Source organism: Podarcis bocagei, assembly GCF_964188305.1.
Source record: "Podarcis bocagei genome assembly, chromosome: 9".
Classification (NCBI taxonomy): Eukaryota; Metazoa; Chordata; class Lepidosauria; order Squamata; family Lacertidae; genus Podarcis; species Podarcis bocagei.
Window position 1 is genome coordinate 31,635,165 of NC_138134.1, and position 22,268 is coordinate 31,657,432.

Here is a 22,268-nt window from a genome sequence, read left to right on the forward strand (position 1 = left end):
CTGGGTTTTTGGAGAAAGGAAAACACAGCTGTACCTGCAGACTTTGGGGGCCTAAGGAAGCATGTGAGCCTTCCTATAGCTGGAGGTGCAACAAACGTTAAAATCTTGTCAAAATCTTGATTTAAATGTGTTTCCATTTAGGTGTCTTATCTCATGTTGGCACTTGTTTCTCAGATACAGAACACTGATATATGAGGAAGTTACACCAATTAGCGACTAGTTGGAGGAGGCTTGATTTTAAACAGCATCACAAAGAAGAGAAAAAAAATTCCATTGGAAATACACGTTGCACATTGTAAAATGTCTTTGCACTATTGCCACCTACTTGCTGATTAGTAAACCTCCATGTGCTTGGCCATATTTCTAGTACTTGTTTGTAAGAGTGTTGAAAAATGAAGAGGATGGAGGGGAATGAAAACTGATAGAAACTGGCCCGTGTGTGTCCACAGACATTCAGGGTGGGAGGGGGGTCTATGAATACAGGATGCTGTTGACTTGACTGTCTTCAGTCTTTATATGTCTGAACCTCAAGTACTGTCATATAGTGCTGAAAAGATGGTGGGCTATGCCTTTTGGGGATTTACTGTACTGTATGGGATTATACAGGGACACAGGTGGTGCTGTGGTCTAAACCACAGAGCCTAGGGCTTGCTGATCAGAAGGTTGGCGGTTTGAATCCACACAATGGGGTGAGCTCCCGTTGCTTGGTCCCAGCTCCTGACCACCTAGCAGTTTGAAAGCACGTCAAGTGCAAGTAGATAAATAGGTACCGCTCCGGCGGGAAGGTAAAATGGCATTTCCGTGCGCTGCTCTGGTTCGCCAGAAGCAGCTTAGTCATGCTGGCCACATGACCCGGAAGCTGTCTGCGGACAAACGCTGGCACCCTAGGCCTATAGAACGAGAAGAGAGCTGCAACCCCAGAGTCATCCGCGACTGGACCTAATGGTCAGGGGTACCTTTACCTTTTATGGGATTATACATTTCAGAACTAGTTTCTAATAAATTTCTTTATTTGCTCATTTAGTAGTAAGAGAGCAAGGCACTAGAGAGACAGCTTAAATTTGTCCACTGAACATTAATACTGTAGGACTCTGAAACAAATTAAAAACTCCTAAGGCTACATTTCATACCCTTCGCACAGAATCTGCCTTGACTGTGGTGAATTGCAGGCATAAGGCCTGAAAAGAGTAAGACTTGTTTAATGGTTTAATGCTTGCCTGACCAGAATATAAAAACTGGAGCCTTCAAGGTTCTTGGCCAAAATGGTCAATAACGTAATAGTTGCACAAAAAGAGAATGTCAGCAGGTGTCGCTTGTCATACAAACTCAAACTCACAAACACTATAAGCAGCCTGGTTACATGATTCAGATTTGCAAAATCCTATTTTAAAAACAGCAATGAAAAATTTCTGCATTTTCATCCTATCCTTCCTTTAAGGAGTTCAGGATTATATATTTGTTGCTGTCCCATTTTATTCTCATGAAAGTCACCTGGTAAATTAGCCTGGGAAACAGTGATTTCCCAAGTAGGGATTTGAACCAAGGCCTTCCCAATATTTCATCCACTTCAACATACTGGCTCCTCTAGTAACCAAGGAAATGGGGCTCAAATAGAAGAGCTGTCCCCCATTTTTCCCCCATTGCAAATCAGGTTTATTATCAAAATTTACAGACTTTTATCTGTTGGCAATGAGCAAATCAAACAAAAGCAACTGAAATAGCTCAACACAGCAGATGCTTCAAGTGGTTCCCCCAAAATCAGCAGAAATTGCAGTTTATACTGGCTTCTCCGGCATATTGTTCAACCCCCTGAATAGAATCCCTCACAACAGCACAAAACAGGTGTTGTCTCAAGCACACCTGATGCAACTAATCAACTAATCAATATTTTTGAGGGGATGTGAAGAGACCTTGGCCCTTAGGAGTTGGAAAATCTGACCCAAGGGAATGCAGCCATCAGGATGAAAAATAACCCCTTTCTCTGGTGTCATTACAGATAAGGCGTGAGCTGTACATAATAAACAAGCAAAGGGGAAATGGCTGCTGAGTTCCACCCACCATTATGAGGCCTGAGGAAGTGATGATGATGATGCCTCTCCAGCTGCTGTTATTGGCTGTGGAAGTCCTGTGATGTCACATAAGCACATGGCAGCTCAGTGGATATACAAAAGCAGCCCAAGGGGAAAGCCAAGGCAAAAGCTTGAAGAGGACACAGTGGACAACAGCTGTGTTATTCAGTACTTGGTGGTCTCCTTCCACATGGAGGCGAAGTGGAAAATGGAAGGAGGCCATCATCTGTCAATGAGATGATGTGGAGCAACGAGAAGGCAAGTGTACCTGCTGAGTAGGACCATGGTTTGAAAGCGGCAGATATCCATGGTTGGAAGCTAGTGGTGGACCTGGCAGAAGCTAGCAGGTATTGGTGGGCGGAAGCTGTTATTAGCATGTGGAAGCCCGGGATGCTGCAGGTCTGAAGGAGGCTGAAGTTTGTGCATGTAAGCTGATTGAAATTCACTTTCAGAAGGCTGTTGACAAAAGCTGTGTGGCCTCTTTCCACCTGCCTTGCCCCACCCTCCAACCTCGGAGTCCTCATAAGGGAGCAGGTCCTAGAGGAAGAACTGTGAGGGGAGAGACTTCGTCAGGCAAGGCCTCCTTCCACCTGCCTTGCCCCACCCTCTAGTCTCTGCTTCTCAATTTGTATTTTATGTACTGTGGCTTGCCATTGTTTTATTGATTATAGTTTAGAAATTATTTATTGTAACTGTTGAGTGAATTTCTGTTTAACTTTTATATGTTATTATTCAATACTACTCTAATTATTGTTGAATGTTACTTTTTTGATGTAGGTTGCCTATTTAAAAAAATTATTATCACATTTTTGTATTGCATTAGATTGTTATAAGAAGTACATTTTTTGTTTCTTTAGCTTGTAAACAGCCTTTAGTATTGTAAGATAGAAACACGGTATACAAATTAAAAAATGATGATGATGATGATGATTTGTGGATTGATGCTGGGATAAGTATGAATGGAGAATAGACATAGGTCACCCACCAGACACGGTATGCCTGGGAATTGCATGTTCAGATAGCAGTGTAAGCTGCCCTTCAGGCTCTGGGTGAATGAACCACTGGATATTCATCGGTGGAAGCCAGCGGAGGTTGTCAGGCTGGTCAATGGAGGTGGCTGGATGATACTGTTGAATGATGGTCATTCCCCTCACTGTATCTGTGTTTGCTTTTCATGGATGTCAGAAGCCAATAAGGCTTTCCCCAAAAGCAGCAGTGAAGACGACAGCAGAGCTTAAGCAAGCCATCTTCTACTTCTAAATCAATGTATTTCTAAATACATCTAAGTCAGTGTTTCCCAACCACTGTTCCGCGGCACACTAGTGTGCCGCGAGATGTTGCCTGGTGTGCCGCGAGATGTTGCCTGGAGGGAGGCGGGCGGCGAGAGGCGGGGCGGTGGCGGCAAGGAGAGGCCGCCCAGCGCGGGGCTCTCGCCGTCTGCCTGCCTGGCTGCCTGCGAGCTCGGCGGGCAGCGCCTCCGTCCACAGCGCCCGCCTCGCGGCTCTCATTCCCTGCCAAAGCTCACCCAGCCAAGCCGCACTCTCCTTCCTGCCTCGCTTTGCTGCCTCCTCCCCCCCCCACCCCCAAAGCTTGGAGGTTCCCCGGCAAGGGGGAGGGGAAAAAATTGAAACTTACACTTTCGTGCGTCCCTCCCGGCGTGACGCTGCGCGCTGACATCACGGGGCTGTAATGGTGGTGTGCCTCGAGATTTTTTTCATCAAACAAGTGTGCCTTTGCCCAAAAAAGGTTGGGAAACACTGATCTAAGTAATGTTCATGACATTCCCCTTTCCAGTACCAGGATGGGAGGCTGTACAGATGCATTCCTAGCAGTTGGCGCTGGCTACAAACTTCCTGTGATGTCACAAATGGACAGGGTGGCTGAGGGGAAATAGGTGGGTGGAAGGGTGGAAAAGGGGAGAAACCCCAGTAGAAGCTTCTGTCTATTTGTGTTGCCAATGTTTTGTTCTCTCAGGGCTCCTGTGCTTGTCTCACCTAGATCGCTGGCCAGAGCCCCAGCCCTTTAACGATTCCTGCATTTCTGCAGAGCGCCAAAAATTGCAGGAAATAAAAACAGCAACCCTGCCTGGCGTCCCCACGCCCACTGGCAGCTGTCCCCCATTTGATCACCTTTTCCTCTATGAAAGAGCAATATCCTCCCCTCCTCTCTCAGTTTAGAGAGTTGCCTTCAAATTCAAAGGGAGGACTCCCTCTCTTCAAAACAACACGCTATAAGCCAAATGAAAAGTTTTCAAAGCATCATTAGCTCACCCATATCTGAAAATTGTTGCAGCCCTTGCTGATATGGAGATGATAAGAATAGCCTCAGTGGTCCACTATAGTAAGAACATACTACAGTCATACCTCTTGTTACATTCGGTTCAGGTTACGTCTTTTCAGGTTGTGTCCCACGGCGACCTGGAAGTACCGGAAAGGGTTACTTCCGGGTTTTGCCACTCACGCAGACACGCAAAATGACATCATGCACATGCGCAGAAGCAGCGAATCGCAACCTGTGCGTGCACAGACATGGGTTGCGTTCCTTTCAGGTTGCGAACGGGGCTCCGGAACGGATCCTGTTCACAATCAGAGGTACCACTGTAATCTAAAAAAGTAATCCCTAGCCTCAGTAGAAATGAATCAGACCAGGTCATCATTGTTCCCCACCCTCAATAAATACCTAGGCAGGATTTCTTGCTCGATCTATGCTCCATATACATTCACATTTTTCACATGACATAGTTGGTATCAAAATGCAAGCCCAAATCCCCACCACCACCATTTAATTCAGATTTACCCTTTCTGAGGAAAATCTGGTAAGTATTTTTATTTTATTTTTTTTACTGTTCCCAACATCTAATATCCAAATGACCCATTCGCAATATTAAGCTCCAACTGGAAGCATCCTAAAAACTAAGGTCACAAAAAGTGCGCCAGGCATTGAAAACATTTAAATATAGGTATAAACAGCAGTGACTGAGTTCTGGAGAGATACTGCCATTCAAATTAGTGTAGAAACAGAAGGAAAAGTTAACCACACTTGTCTTCTGCATGGGTGGTCTTCTTTCATTTTCAGTACCTTACGCAAAGCTAACATTCATTAGGTTGTGTGATTTCTTGTCTTTTTCAATCAGCTGCTTCCTGCCGTAAACATCAGAAGTCTCACAGTGTACACTGTGTTTCAGTCTCTCTGCATTTTAAGAACATACTTTTTCCCATGAACTAAACAAACAGTTGAACCTTAGAATGAAAACATCTGCACTTGCCTACTGGAGGAACATTTTAAAGCAGAACATACCCACAAGGCCAAATGCTTATCATTGTTATTCCAGAGTATGAACTGGTACAAATACAATTCTCCAAGTATGAACATACTTATATTTATGAAATTATCAGTACATTCTTTTTTATTTAAAACAACGGTGGCAAAAGGTCAAAAGCAAGGCTTGGGGAATCCCAAATACATAACCCCCAGAGCTCGGAACTGCACATTTAAATGTACTGAACTTAATTTATCTGAATTTTTAAAAATCATTTCTTGCTTTTCAAATCTTTGTCCATAGAAGCTGGGACATTTCATGGATTTCTCTCCACACTAGCCTTTTCAAGGCACAAGAATAGTATTTACAATTCAAAAGAATAGCAGGAAATGTCTAATAGACTTAGCACTTGGTCCCTAGGAAACAAAACAAAAAATATATATGCTAATCTGAAGGCTACTCTACTGCTCTTTAAATAAGCCAGCTTTAGCTTGTCTGTACGCGTTATGAGCAGATTAATTGCAGACATTTTTAAAAGCAAGAGATCAATATTAATAATCAACTTTACAAGTGTGTGCAAAGAATATCCTAGTGTTGGTTCAACACTGCATAATAAAGCAAGAAGAATTGTGCTTTTGAATTTACACTAAAAAAATACTTTGGAACAACATTATGAATATTAATAGCTGCCAGTCATTATAATCCTATTCTAGGGTTTTTTAAAAAATCGTCTGGTTTAAGAGAACACTTAAGGCAATTACAAATCTACTCATGCACCAAAAAGCATGGAAATTGTAAGTTAAGGCACTTGCTTTAACTTCTACTCCATGTCAACATTAAACACATTTCAGTCTCCTATATTTGTTTGCCTAGAACTTCCATGCACTCATACTTCCCTGGTCTTCCACCCTGATTTCTCTTCCAGTGCTGGAGGAAAACTAAAGCTTACTGCTTTTCCTGTAAGCTTTCATTGAGAGAGAATGGACTAATAGACCCTCCAACTGTTCCTATTTTCCAGGGACATCCCTGATTTAGAGAAGCTGTCCTGCTTTCTGATTTGATCCTGGAATGTCCCACTTTTCCTTAGAATGTCCCTATTTTCATTGGAGAAATGTTGGAGGGTATGGAGTTATCTGCCCCCCCCCCAGCTGTCTGAAGGCAACCCTGTATAGGGAAGTTCTTCTAAAATGTTTAATGTTTTATAATGTTTTTATATATGTTAGAAGCTGCCCAGAATGGCTGGGGCAACCAAGTAAGATGTGTGGGGTATAAATAGTAAAATTATCATTATGGAATGGGATGTCCCTATTTCCATCTGAGAAATGTTGGAGGGTATGTAATAAATAAATAGTTCTAACTATCTACAATTTAGGGAGAGTAGAGAAGAAAGGGATACAAGGCTGGAGACCAACAGGAAAGCGTCTTTCATCATAAGATGGCACACACAACTCTTTTGAGAAGTCCACCATTTCTTAGTAAAAATGTAAATGACTCACCTTTGCAAAAATTGGCTTCATTTAAAATTAGTTAGAATTGTCTAACACTCTGACAATGCTTGGGATAAATTGCTTGTTTTACTCTTGGTTAAAATATGTACAAGAATGCACTCTGCAGCTTAAGAAAGGCTATGCAAGTGGCTGGCAGTTATAATTATGGGTTTAGAATGTAAACACATATATCTCATTAAATTTTGACATACTAAAGACTCCAGCTTCAGTGCTGTGGTTGAGCCCAACCTACAGTAGAAGCAAGTAAAGAAAAGCATGGGTATAGAAGCCTACATAAGACTGCAAAACATACTATTTACATGGTGTTAAGGCAGGTGCCATCACCTACAATATCCACAATTTGGGGGAATGAAAAAACTTGTAAGTGCCTCAACCCTTTGTATCCATGTTCATGTGTGTGTGTGTGTGTGTGTGTGTGTGTGTGTGTGTGTGTGTTATACTGCACAATATTTCAATATAAATGATCAAAATACATATTTTCAAGTGATTTTGTTTTGAAAAAATAACAATTCTTATAATTAAAAAATAGAACAAACCCATTTCCCCTGTGGAATATAGTCAGGGGTGGAGGAAGGGGGTGCGGTGGGTGCAAACTGCCCCAGATGTCACCACTGAGGGGGGTGACAAAATGCCGGGCGGCAATCACCACGGGGCCTGCAGCGCACCCGAGCCATGCATCTCTCCTGGGAGAGACATGGTGGCTTGGGCGCAGACAGGCTCCGTACTGCCCAAACGGTCCACCTGCTGCCTCTCCCCCAGCTGTAGGGCAGCTAAGTGGGAGGAGGCAGGCAGACTCCAGAGGCCCCGTGGTGTGCCCTGCCGTTATGGGCAGCTCGCCCCACCGCTGGGCGCGTCACCCCAGGTGTCTGAGCTACTTCCTCCGATGCTGAATACAGTCACAAATTTTCCTTTAAACCAACTTCCACAATGTCAAATATCTTTCTTTCAATCTAAGAGGAGACCAAGCATGCATCAGTTTTTGTTAGAATGAACTGGATGTTTTTGGATACAGAAATAATTATCTGCAGAGTAATAGGCCTAGCAGAAGAAAATGCACCTTCCAAATTTGAAAAGTACCCATCAATAGTTCAGTTGGTAGAGCATGAGACTCTTAATTTCTGGGTCATGAGTTTGAGCCCCATGTTGGGCCAAAGGTTCTGGCATTGCGAAAACTATTTGTAGCATTAACAATCAAAATTACAACAACAAAAACTTTCCCCAACCCAAAAGAATAAAAACATTGTAAGAACTGTTAAAAGGATCCAAAATTATCCTATGAACAGAACATCCTATCCCTTTATGCTGTCTTTGTCTTCTAAATATTGGCTGTGGGACATGCACATTTTCTTTTATCAACAAAACCCAAACTGACCGATAGTTACTTCTTGTTTGTGGAGCTCTCATCTGAAAGCCCCATGCTGTGTCAGGAAAACTTTGTGCACACAATAGTCTTCTAAATGTTTCCTGGTGATATTTAAACAGGTTCCCACACCTCGGCACTAAAAGACTAAGGTCATCTCAGAAACAAAGCAGATGCTAATGTTCCATCTTTACAATCAGTGAAAGTGTAAAAAGTCAAACATATGTTTTAGTAAGTATGCTCAAAGCTTGCATCATGTAGAAATCCTTGATACCACCCCATTTTGATTTTTTACAAAATAATTATATCCGACTTTGCCACTAATATCATTTAGAACACCTTTATAACATATTTTAAAGATAACAGAAACAACATCAAGAAACAATTAACAACCCTGCCATAAGCACTGGAAGCAGCAGCAAATAGAACTGTTAGCAGAACTTATCTAAAGCCAGAGAAAAGGGAATGCCCCAAAACCCAGCTGTCTGGTCAGTAGTCATACAAGAAATAAGCAAAATAACTAAACAGGTACTAGAAGTCACCCCAGAAGTGGCCCTGCTGATCACAATGCCCACTCACACTATAAAGAGCTCATAACCCACCTACTCTCAGCAGCCAGAAACATCATAGCCAGACACTGGAGGGACCTGTCAGGGATAAACATGGAACACTGGTATCAAGTAGTATTGGAAACAGCCTTACTAGAAAAGCTAACCAATAGACTGAAACGTGACATGGGGACAAATAGAAGATGACGCCTTCCATCACAGCCCAACAACACAAACCCACCAACAGCAAATGATTCAATGTGGCAAACTTAACCCAACCACTCCCTCCCCTCACGCACGCACAAACAAATCCCACTGCAGCCAACCACACCCTAGGCTACCCCAGCCTCTCTCACCACCAAGAAAACATAACAAGCGAATAGAGAACTCACCCAAGGGACATTGACGCAAAAAATACGCTAAGTAAAAGAACACAAACTTTTCCACTCCATCCACCCTATGTTGCAGATAACACCAATGTCTCATGACAAATGTAACTGATTTGTAAAAAAACGCAAACTGAATGCATGTGCATTTGTAAACAAGGAAAATCTTTAATACAAATTATTTCTTTAAAAAGAAAGAAAGAGCTGTGAGTGTAAGGGAAGCCCCTTCCCATCTTTTGGGTGCCTGAGAAACTCAACAAGCCTGCTTTGCATGGAACTGGATGTGGAGAGTGTAGCTGAATGAGACACAGCTGTGGGCAGCCTAAGGAAGTACCCTCCACCTTGGGCCTGCTCATAAAAAGCAAGTCTAGAATGAGAGACTAGGGTGATGTCTGCTGTTTCCAGGAACTCTTCTTGTTGTGAGACTTTCGGGGATGAGCTGAGAGTTTGTTGGACCCTGAATGAGAATCAAGAGACTGAGATGGGAGGGTGTGTCAGAAGGAAGTTGAATTGAGGGGTGTGTGTGTGTGTGTGTGTGTGTGTGTGTGTGTGTGTAACTTTGTATTATTGTAACATTATTATATGTAACTATTTTTGTAATTTTTTTATATGTAACTGTTTGCTTGTTTTTTGCTATATTTTAAGTTGTTTGTTGTTGGCTGTTTTTTTTGTACGTTGCTTTGAGATATTGTAAACATACTAAGTGTTTTAGAAATTAAATAATCAATCATCCAAAGGCACTTGCTGACAGAAACAGGCCTGAAGCCTATGAAGGTAGAAACTGTAACTTCTCCTTAAAACAAAAACAGTTCCTGACAGGTTTCCTAAGGTAGGACACTAACCCTAAAACATACCTGTAAATGGATGGAGTCCGGTTTTCTAAATCTCTGACATAAGCATGGACCTTTGACTCTCTTCAGTGACCATTTTCTCTGAGAGGCTGTTTAATAGCCTGGAAATTTCTCTCCAAAGTGTCCAACTGAGCATGCTCCAGAGTGGAATCTCAATTTCTAGTCAGGGGAGAGAGATGCCTTGGCTTCCCTACAAGAAGAGTGTTGACAGAGATTCTTTGCCATTAATAACATCATTATAGGCAAAAAGTTAATTCAGGTTGTGGAGAAAGTTGTATGGGTGTCTGCTTAGGTTCATTGCTGTGAAGGAAGATATATTCTGTAGCCTCCCTGAGTGTCAGGAGGCCTTATATTGGCCGGATGTTACAAGCCTGTGGTTGCTTAGTGACCACTTGTGGCAGAGCTGGGTTGTTTTAAGATTTAGTAGCTTGGATCTGACAGATTTCAGTCTGATTAGTTGGAGGCTCCAGTCAGTTGGAGGGGCAACATTCAGTTGGGGGTCAATCATCAAAGAGAGAGAGATAGTTGGGAATTGGTTGAAGAGAGGAGGAGTGGAAGTAAATTGGTGGGGGTAGAAAATTAAGCTTCTATCTCAAGCTGTGGCTCTTAAAGGTAAAGGGACCTGACCATTAGGTCCAGTCATGGCCGACTCTGGGGTTGCGGCACTCATCTCGCTTTACTGGCCGAGGGAGCCGGCGTACAGCTTCTGGGTCATGTAGCCAGCATGACTAAGCCGCTTCTGGCGAACCAAAGCAGCGCACGGAAACACCGTTTACCTTCCCGCCAGAGTGGTACCTATTTATCTACTTGCACTTTGACATGCTTTCGAACTGCTAGGTTGGCAGGAGCAGGGACCGAGCAACGGAAGCTCGCCCCATTGCGGGGATTCGAACCACCGACCTTCTGATCAGCAAGCCCTAGGCTCTGTGGTTTAACTGACAACGCCACCCGCTTAAGATAGTAGCTGTGGCTCTTAAGTCTGTGGAAATTGCCACCTAGCACTTAGATGCCCAATATAGGTTTCCATTTCCCCTTAGGTATATAAAAATTCCCTTAATAAACCAATTTAAATTTACTCTAGAGGAGGTGTCCTTCTTATGCCCGAGCCTAACTAGGTGTAGGATTGCAAAGGTTGTGAAGCTCTCTGTCATGAGCCCTGAGGAGATGACCTGGAGGGGCTGGTCAGATCAGGATGAGGGGTGCAAGGAGCTCAAAGACTTGCTGGCTGGTGATCCTGGGGAGGGACCAAGCAGGCTGGGGCACCAGGGAAGAAAAACGGAGCTTTCCCCAAGTGTAAGAGGCTGCTGATACCAAGCACAGGAGTGGCTCCAAACATTCATGCTGTAACACCGCAGGAAAGCAGGTATAGGGTTGCAGCCTTAAATTATTAATTTGACTACCTATCTTATTTTAGGAACCCTGCTCTGGTACTAGCACCAAACATAAGTTCATCTGCTTTTATGCCTCCCTCACACTGTGCAGGAAGGGGTTACTTTCCCTTCCGTTCTATGGTACAGCAGTCCTGCACAAACATGTCCCAGCAATTAGCTTTCATAAAGGAAGGGATCCATTTTTTGTGGGACACATTCCCAAGGCATTCAGTTACTTGCAGCAGTGCAAGTTACTACTTGTGGTGTTGCAACAACAGCAAATCACAGAATATGGGTCCACTTAATATTTATATTTAATATGTAAATCAAACTCAGGTTTCTACAGCATGCAAATATGTATATATTTGTTTCTTTGTATAGCACAAAATACGCATCCCACCTTTTGCTCTGAAATGATCTATATCGTTTGACTCTATGAGGCAGCTTGGAAATGATTATAAAGCTCCATAGTACACATAAAAAGAACAACACTCCACAATAACCATGAGGATAATTAGTTAAATAATCTGGTGGGGAAAGCAAAAGAGAAGCAGAGAGACATTACTAGAGGTTCTCAAAGACCCTCCAAAAAAAGAACTACCTGCAATGTCAAAATGCCAAAAATGAAACCCTCCCTTCTCTGAGAGGAAATTGCATTATCTCAGTGCTCATGGTGAAAAGGCACAATCACAAGCATCTATCATCCTCCAAAGCAGAATCTTGAGGAAATCTCTGGACATAGGTAAGTTCCTATGAGTGCGTTCGGTACTTGTGGTATTTCATGCAAGTCCAGTTTCCTACACTTTGGAAAGAGGAACATGTAAAGTAGATGGGCTAGTTTAGTCGTGGCACACCATGTGGGTGATCAAGATGCCCCAAAGTGACAAAGCTGATCTTAATGCCTAGTTCAACTACTTAAATTAGGAACATGAAAATACAAATCAACACATTCTACTAAAAGAGCAGGGAAGCCAGTCCTTAGGTCACATTGTCTAGAGACTGACCAGGTTAAAGATTACAGATGAATAACAGAACATTTGTTTTAGGAGTATACATGAAGAGATGAAGTGGTCTCTGCTGGCAAGTACTGAGGAACTAAGTGACCTCAGTCTTAAGAACCCTCAAGTCTGCATGAGTTCACAGACTGCTTTGAACAGTACATAATCTGATAATTAGACACTTTTTGTACAAATTTCTAAGAGGTTTTCCACATGCTTCCATCAACTAAATAATATAGTTTCAGAAATCACCCATTACAGTGTATTGCATTATCAGTTAATAGAATTTTGCCTTTTTATTATTATTATTCCGAGTTCTTTCAGTTACTGGCTTCAGCTTTGACACCACAGTATGAATATGTAGTGAGACAGATCTATATATACTTATTTTACACAGATGATCTTATACCCTATATAAAAAGCCCCTCAGAACTCTGAATATTTTCCAACGTTTACTTAAATGTATTAATAACTATAATTCTAAATCAGATTTTAAGTAAGTATTATCAGATGTTCTGGCATTGCTGACATTTTCACAAGGAGACAAATCTCTAGATTAAGAGACTAAACATTTTTGTTCCATTTATAGTCAGAAGACTTATTCAAAAAAGAGGAGGGGGGAAGCCACATGGACACAAAGTCTCACATAGTCTTCCCGCCTCCAAATATCTTTGACATTTATGTCCCTAAAGACTTCTGAACATTATCATATTTATTGCATGTTGGCAGTTATCAGCATCTCAGGCATTGGTGGGGGGGATTTATGTTACTAAATCATATACACTAATACCAATGAGATTACTAGACCAGTTAAAACCAGATGCTGGTATCCAGATTTCACCCATTATAAACATACACTCACACACATATATCAAGGAACCTTCAGTTTAAGAGTTGAGCCACTTGCAATTCACTCATGCACTGTAAAGCATGAAAATGTAAAATCCTTCTGTGTCATGTAAGCAGCATGCATGTTCTATCATCTCATACATCATGCTCACCTACAATTTAGCCTTCCTATGCCCACACTTTCCTTTGGCCTAAAAAGCCAGGGATGTTGGCCGTGACCTGAAGTGGCTTCCATACAACCTGCTCCCTTGTAACCATTGATACTCAAGCCACACACCCCCTGTCATAACAATGTATTGTCCCTGGGAAAAGGGGGGCAAGCAGGCAGGTCTCGCTTGGCAGTACAGAGGAGCATGGTTGGGCTTTTTTAAAGGCTTGGTTCTTTATGCAGTACCTTTGGAGCATTCTCAGTGTAGGTATATGTAGAAGAAGCAAAGTCCTTGAGTATGACAAATGTGGGAAACGACTGGTTAGTTACACAATGCTGTGCAAATATTGGAAAGGACAAGGAACCATTTTGAATGGAGGCTTTCTGTGGTCTAAGTGCTGCCAAAGTCCTCCACCTTGTAAGTGATGACATGAAAAGATTTATGATATGTGCATATGCAAGCAAACACTCATAAGCATATAAGAATTTATGCTTAATTCTTTTCCGTGTGAAAACCATCACATGAATTATGATGATGAAAACTAAACCTTTGGAGACCCAGGAACTCATAACTCAAAGTTACTAGGATCCCTAAACTGAACAAATATTTCAGGAATCCAACTGTGGTTTGAGAGAACAAGCAGCCATTACTCTATCAGGCTAAAGCATCATTTATGGAGATATTACCCTTAGGGAATCATTGAACCAACTTCACATAGTTCCATTAATCCATAGCATTTGTGTATCATTACTAGATTTTTTAAAAAAAGAACAATATATGTAGATTATGGTGGTTAATAGGGCATCTGCTATAGCTAGGAATAGCCAGTAGTGCACATTTTCATGTTACATTCCAATAAAAGACAAAAAATGGGGGGAAAGTTGTTTATAATGATACATCATCATGTTTTGATATTAGCCATGACTATACTGTATATCACCAAATTGTTTCTGTGCACAAATATGCTGTATATTCCAAAATGAACTTTACACAGTTTTAAATTTAAGCAATCAATCAAATGTATCGCTGCAAAGGCCATAGAAGTCCAAAAAGATTCTGAGTAGCATTTCACTGAAATATTTATACATCTAATATTGCAATCTATTGCATTTTCCACAAAAAAGCAATGCACTTGCCATATATAATAGAGGAAGTATTTTGCTAAAATTCACAACTCTGAGAAGCACTCCCTTTTGGCAACTATTGGGAGAGCTTCAAAGCAGCACACAAATGTTTGCGCAAGAGGGGAGTGTCTCCATTGCTGAAGAAACCAGGTTGATCGATAGTGGACATAACTGAGCAACAGGGACCCTCCTTTATCCACAGCAATTTAAACTGAGGGAGGATAAAAGCCTTTTGTAAAGCCATCTTAACAACAGCCACATGAAGGGAGAAGGCATAGCGAAATAAGATTACTTTTATTAGACGTGAATTCTTCAGAACATACGTTTTCCTTTTTCAGTACAGAGCCAAATTAGTTTCCTCATCATTTTCATTCTAATGGTAAAAATAAAGACGCAACTTCAGAATTATTTTATATTCTGAAGAAAACTTTTTAGCAAACAAGAATCTGTGTTTGTCTGGTTATATACAAACCAGCTAGGGAATACAATCTGACAGTGTAACATGCCGTAGTTATGGCGTACTGTTGCTTTATCAGGAATAAATACAGAAAATCTAAAACCAAAGCCAATCTGAGCGCTGGACAAGCAGTTTTATAAAATTTGGGACAGGGTGCCTAACTGATTCAGATTTGACCTGGTGATTCTACAGTTCGGAGGGTACATTAAACTCATTAATGTTCTTCCCTATGGAAGTAATAGGGATGTGTTTACAGTCTGCCATTTTTGCATACATTCACCCACGATCCATTGGGCTGATCCATTGGGCTTTCATATTAAATGTGATTTTTTTAAAAATCATATAAATTTGCATTAAAATACATAGTTTAAAACCTGCTCACTTTCAAGATATGCATGTTCTATCCTTTCATTCATCTGGGAGGTGCAGATCAAGTCAATTCAAAAGAGAAATGTGCAAAGACTGAATTCCTCAAGCATCATTGGCTGTGATTTCCAACAGTGGTTTGTACTGTAGTAGAAACCTTGGTAGATATCCAGCATCAGAAACCACACCATACATTTAAAACATTCATACCACTTTGCAAGTCAAGGCTTCCCCCAAAGAATTCTGAAAACTGTGGTTTATTAAGGGTCCCCTAACAACTCTCAATGCACTTACTGTAACAAGCTACAGTTCCCAGGATACTATCGGGAAATCTTAAATGCATGGTGTGGATGTAGTGGCTCTCAGTTGAAGACCCCTGCATTATAATGGTTAGGTCCTGGAAAAAACTAGTCCTCAGAGGGTGGGGTACATCAGAAAACTGTACTGTGTGGGACTAAGAGCCTCTTGACAAATCTAAGCTTCCGCTGAAGTTGGAGAGAACAGAGGATCCTAGGAAACTATATGGCAAGGCTGCAAGAAGTACATCACAACTCTTCAGGAAAAAAGGAGCCATTCAATGACTCCAATGTACAGGGAAATAAGTTTTATCACTATAATAACTCAAGTGTACAGCATAAAGGCAGGAACTCTGGTTTGCCCATTTCTAAAGGAAGAATTTGTTCTGGGCGATACAGACCTAATTAAAAATAATGCTGGCTTCCCTTCAATATTCTGCCAGATTTTGCTTTACATTAGAAGGTCTGCTATAATGGGAATCTACAAAATAAGCTTGAAATATGACTCACTGCTATTGTTTTCTCTGGTTTTTCCTCAGCTTCCTATCCTGCCCCGTTTCCCTTGCTCACATGAATGAAACACACTGATGGAAAGATCAAGGCTTAAAAAGATGTTGGTTGTATATTCTGAGTAATGGATTGCAATTATCTCACACTGCAGTGCACTTTTTTAAAAATTAAAATAGGTTAGGTGTTGGTTTTCACTTTAGTTTATAGAAACACATGGAGATGGCTTATGCAAAGGAAGACGACTGAGCCATCTAGTGCAGTCCTCTCCACTCTGAATAGCTGTAGCTCCCTAGAGGTTGAGCAGGGATCCTTTGCAGCCTGTGTAAATTGGGATGATAAAATTTTCAGGAATTATAATGTAGAAGATGAGCTCTGCCATTGAGCTTATGGCTCCTCCCTAAAATACTAAGCTACCTTCACTAAATCAAACCATTGGCCTGTCTTGCCGAGAGATGAGAACTATAAATCTAAACGATGTATTTAGCAATACAGGTATCATTTTAATCAAATCATCCTCAAAGCTAGAAATGTACCCCCAAAAAGCCATCAATAAAAATGAGTTAATAACTGTGCAACTGCCAGTAAAATCCAATAAAATTTGAATGATCCCTAAGTCTTCAGGGTTATTCCTATTGCATATCCTGAACTTCTTCTCTGATCCCAGTCAGAACTCTGACATGCATGTAGTTGCTGATGCTTCCTAAAGCATGCGAGTACCAAAGGTGGCTATTTACAGAGGATGAAAGTGCTATTAATTAGATGGCTGGAAGGGCACAGTGAAGTGTAGCATGTTTCCCACTAAATACATATATGTGGCTATCAGTCTGAGTGCTTTTATGTCCAGTGGCGTAGCGTGGGGGGTGCAGGGGGGCCGGCCGCAACATCTGGGGGGCGCGCTCGCACTTGCAGCTCTCTGCCCCTACCTGGCTCCACGGGTTAGGGGGCGCTTGCCTTGCCCCGGGTGCTGACAACCCACGCTACGCCACTGTTTATGTCTCCTCCGAGGCATTAGAGATTATAAACATTAAAAGATAGACTGGATTCTTACTAAGTAGTACATCCCACTGAACACAGTAGGACTTTTAAGTAGATGCATTTTTACACTTTGGTCTTAAAATGAAGTTTTCTGGAATCAAATATAAAAATGGGCACCTACGTAACACAGCTTTTGAAGAGGCGTGGGCTGACACCTAGTGGAATCTGCTATGGAAACTAAGCAAACAAATTTTTAATGCAATACTTAATTTTCTTCACACTTTTAGTTGATTTGAAGTATTTGAGGATTCTCCGTTCACCTATATCAGAAATTAAGATGGAATTCTACCCCTTTAAAAAAACTCTGTCCCCAGTTATGTGGAATGCTACTCTGTAGCATTCTGTCTGTAGTTGATCCATGTGATCTTTCCTCCCAATGATGGGAGATGGAAACAGCAGTGCCCACGGATAAAGAAGTGAGAGTTATACAAATAATTTGTTTTAATATAATTTAACAACTGACTTAAACAGCACTATGCAACAAAAATGCAAAAGTGTTGAAAATGAATTAGCACAGCCCTTATTAATTTGTCCCCAGACTTTGAAATGTTGATTCCTATGCTTTTATCATTGAGATAAATGTATGGACGGTTTCTGCTCAGAGCAGGAACTGATCATCTGTGCCAGGGTCCAAATTCACCTTTATCTGCTCACAACATCCTCCCCTGCCCTAGTGGGACACTTATTCACCAGCTGATTTTTCAAGTTGAAATATATAAGAAAGAGATAGTGGGAGACAATACGAAACCTCCGTAGTCCTCATTTGCCATGAGGGATGTAGCAGGCAAAATGTCCCAGAACCCACTTTCCAGTCTGAAACTCTGGAGGACTGCTGCCATTGCAGACAAACAAACCTAAATGGTCCAATGGCCTGACTCAACATAAGAGCAGCCCAAAACCTGAAGAGAACCAGGTGTTGTGTGGTGCAGACTATGCTGATCTAGAAAGACCTATGTTTCATTTCCCTGTCTGGTGTGCAGCCTCTCCCTGAACCAGGATAGCTGTGTGACCATGGGTGTGGGATCTGGTAAAGGGTAAAGGGGACCCCTGACCATTAGGTCCAGTCGTCGCCGACTCTGGGGTTGCGGCGCTCATCTCGCTTTATTGGCCAAGGGAGCCAGCGAACAGCTTCTGGGTCATGTGGCCAGCATGACTAAGCCGCTTCTGGTGAACCACAGCAGCGCACGGAAACGCCGTTTACCTTCCTGCCGGAGCGGTACCTATTTATCTACTTGCACTTTGATGTGCTTTCGAATTGCTAGGTCAGAAGGAGCAGGGACTGAGCAACGGGAGCTCACCCTGTTGTGGGGATTCGAACCACCAACCTTCTGATCGGCAAGTCCTAGGCTCTGTGGTTTAACCCACAGCGCCACCCGCGTCCCTTCATGGGATCTGGTAGATAGACAGGCATTAGTGGTGGGAGGGGGCAGGTGCAGTTTCTGTTGACTGCTGTATTGCCCCATGCAAAATTATCATTAACTCCAAGTGACTGTACAATTGGGGGCAAAATCTAAGCCAGTTTATGGACTACAGAGTGCGGCTAGCAGGGAAATGAGCTAGTGGATCCAGCTGCTTTTCAAAAGGAAAGAATCTGACAGCCATAAATCCAAACCAAGTTCTACGCCATTTCATTATAACGTCTTTTTTTAGTGCAGGATTCTATCACATGGATCTGATATATGTGAGCATCCAGAACTGTGCAAATTAGAATACACATGTAAAGAAAATAAATGCTCGTTCAAGTACAGGCCATAAACTCACTGGAAAGAGGTGAGCATAAAACAAACACATCTGTGAACAAACTCGGTGCCCGTGTGACTATAAAACGCTTTTAACTATACTCACAGATTTACACCATTTCACTTTAGCCTTTGAAATGTATGCATTGTAATCATGATGAAAGGGAATGTGCCAGGTGAAGTTTACAGTCCAAATAAGTCAACCACCGCCAACTTGCCTCATTTAATATAAGGCAATAGTGCCACCTAAAGCTGAATAGCAGTATATGTCCATGCATTTGTTTTGTTTTTTAAACTTAACTCCTTTATTTGGAGCAAGTAAAATGTCAGGGTAGTGAGCAAGGTTTCACTGCTCTTCAGGCAGGATGTTAACATAAGGACAACCATGCTCGGTCAGGCAAATAGCCCACCTGGTCTAGTATCCTGTTTGCACAGTGGCCAACCACCAGATGCCTAAAGGAAGGAGCTGAGCACCACAAACATGGCGTTTCCTTAAGCACAGTGGATATTAAGCACAAACAGGCAGGTGGTAGTGGTGATGGGGAGATTGCTTGGCCTCATAAAAGAGCCAATTTGCAGTTTACAATAGCATTAGAGTAGGGGTCAGGTAGGTCTGTAGTAAGTGCAAAGATGGTCTCCAGTTGCTACAAAGACTAATGGGGAGAAATGAGCCATTGTTGCACTTCTTTCAAAAATGTAACACCATGGCTTATTAGGATGTTTTTCTAACAGTTGTCAGAACACACTGATCCTTTCTAAGCCAGAGAGCAAAAAAAAAGAGGGTAGTTCTAACATATGCAAAGTTGAAGATTATTATTAGGTAGTGTACAAGGCAAAGCATTAATACGTGGCCAACTGGGTATTGCTTACTTTTTCTCCCACAGGCAAAGTTCATTATTAGGTTGTAGGTTTTCTTTCTCAAGTTCTAGGACACTGTCGCCTTAGACAAAAGATTCCTATGTCTGTATAACATCTCCGCTCAATTTTTATGCCATTATAAATTGTAACAGGGATTTCTCACCGCGTGCAATAAAATCTTCTCATCCTGACCATACCCCCTTCATATTGCTTCATATTTAGCTTCAAGAAAACTCTGGTGAACTCAAAAGTTTCTTCACTACTTTGTAATTTTTTTAGGTGATCTTAATATTACACTACTGTTGTCCCACCCCCCTCCCAAATTAATCTAATGGACCAACCTGCATTTTTTATTTCTTCCATATTTCGTCCAGCCGTAGAAGTCTTCATAAGAGATGTTTGAGGGGAGACTTTGTGCTGGCCATCAGGCAATGGCTTTTTTAACCTGCCTTGCCCCTCCCTCCAGCCCTAGGAGTCTTTCCCAGATCATGCCGTTAGGAACAGCAGAAACAGCTGGGAAGGGAGAAGGGGAGTTCAGGGATACTTAAAAAAAAAATTATAAGTTGTGTGTCTTTGCTTCTCAATTTGTACTGTGTTATTTTATGCACTGTCACTTGCTGTTATTTTTATTGATTATAGTTTAGAAACTATTAAAATGGTTAAGAATGAATTTCTGTTTGTTATTCACTGATATTTAATTTTATTGTGTACTATTATATTCTAATGGATTATTGAATATTACTTTATTTGATATGTTGTTTGTTTTAAAGTTGTTTTTATTGTAAGGTTTTTGCATTGGACCGGATTGTTATAAGGTGTGCGATCTTGCTTTTCTTCAGCTTGTAAACTAATATAGAAAGGTGGTATACAAACTAAAAGTGAAATGAAAAAATTAAAGTAGCAGAGATTCTGAAATTATATAGGTATACTAGACACCCCCTTATGTTAAAGCATACTCTCCACAATTCCTGGTGATGTGACTCTGCTTCCAGAAGTGACCCAGATCTTTCATGGAATTTACAAGTTGGATCCTCCTAACAGAGGGTCCATGTTGTGCTCGGCCCTGAAACTCTTCCCTAACCGGCTTGTGGGTGGGGCTTGCCCCGCTCCAAGCCGGTGGTGCCACAGTTATGCCAATGGCCTTTAGCCAATCAGCCGCATGGCAAGGTTGGGGGTTGGGGATATTTATTTGGCAGCGCAACGTAGGGACCTCCTCTTGCTTCGTGCTGCCGAACACCCACCCACAAAGGTTGTGTTTGGCCTTGCCTTGGACTTCAGTTGGTTGCCTGTTTTTGGAATGGGGGCCAGGTAGGATTTTTTTCCAATGTGGCAGATTGGCTGTGGCCACTTGGTTTTTGCCTACCTCTTAGCAATCGTCACAACTTTGTAAGGTTTGGCGGTTAGGCACTGGTTTAGGGGAATGTGGGGAGGGGAGGTGCGGCCATCACCTGCTCCTCCAATTAATAGGGTATTCCATTAAAGGAATCCGGGGGTCTGGATCTCGTCCAAAGCCCGGAGAGGGGCTAGGGCCATGCCAGGACCCCCGGGAACCCCAGGGGTGAGCACCAGTCTATATACATTGATGGAGCTCCCCCTGCTGGTTGTTTACCCTTCCAGGCTTCCTACAGGGTGGGGCAGGAGCCAGATAGTTTGATACCAATGCCTAAACCAATACCAGTCACATTTGTGTATTTTAATAAAGTTGTGGCCAAAATTTGCCCATTAACATTTAAACTAAATTCTGTCTCCACTGTGTGGGGGATGGGTTTTGGGGCTCGAAGCACAAATGACTGAAACATTTGTGTTAGGTTGCTAGCAAAATGGCATACTTTACATATACAAAGAGCCCCATGTTCAATTCCAAGTATCTCCAGGTAAGCCTAGGAAATCTACTGGCCTGAAATGATGGAGAACCACTGCCAGTAAATGTAGACTAGCCTTCTCTTGCCTAGTGTCCTCCAGGTGCTTTAAACTATAGTTCCTACCATCCCTGATGGCTGGAGAGCATCCAAAAATCTGAAAAGCACCAGCTCTAGTGTGGTGCAGACAATACTGATCTAAAGAGAGCATTGATCCGACTTGGAACAAGACAGCTTCGTATGTTGCAATGCTAGCGTCTTGGGGACTTTAGATCAGGCTTCTTCCAGCTGCAAGTGATGAGGGAACAGAGTAGCTACACTACAGAGGGCAATATAAAAATGCATGCCGTTTGGCATATAGGGGCAATTCAAACACGACCCTCCGATTGAGGAAAGATGTACACCTGATTCCCTTCCTGCTTATTTAAAAATTTGCTTGAAGGGAAACTTAATTACACCAATGAGCCAGTACAAGCAGCATACTTGCCATGTACGCCCCATGTTCCTGGAGAAGGAAAGAAAAGGAAAAGCCCCATCACATATACCAACCCATTCGCAACAGTGCCAGGCATAGCACCTAGCTGTCTGACCACAGGAGTGCTGCACAAACCTTGTGTGTGACCACTCTCCTCTACAAGAGAAGGCAGCTTCATTTGCAGCAAGCAAAGAAACTATGT

At 42.1% G+C, this 22,268-nt stretch overlaps 1 long non-coding RNA gene across 1 annotated transcript; it reads left to right on the plus strand.

Moving 5' to 3' along the window:
* Positions 1-2,063: 2,063 nt before the first annotated feature.
* On the plus strand, positions 2,064-20,263 carry LOC308595209. Its single transcript, XR_014011918.1, has 3 exons — positions 2,064-2,327; positions 15,352-15,431; positions 20,107-20,263. It is a non-coding gene; the product is annotated as an uncharacterized lncRNA (long non-coding RNA).
* Positions 20,264-22,268: the final 2,005 nt, after the last annotated feature.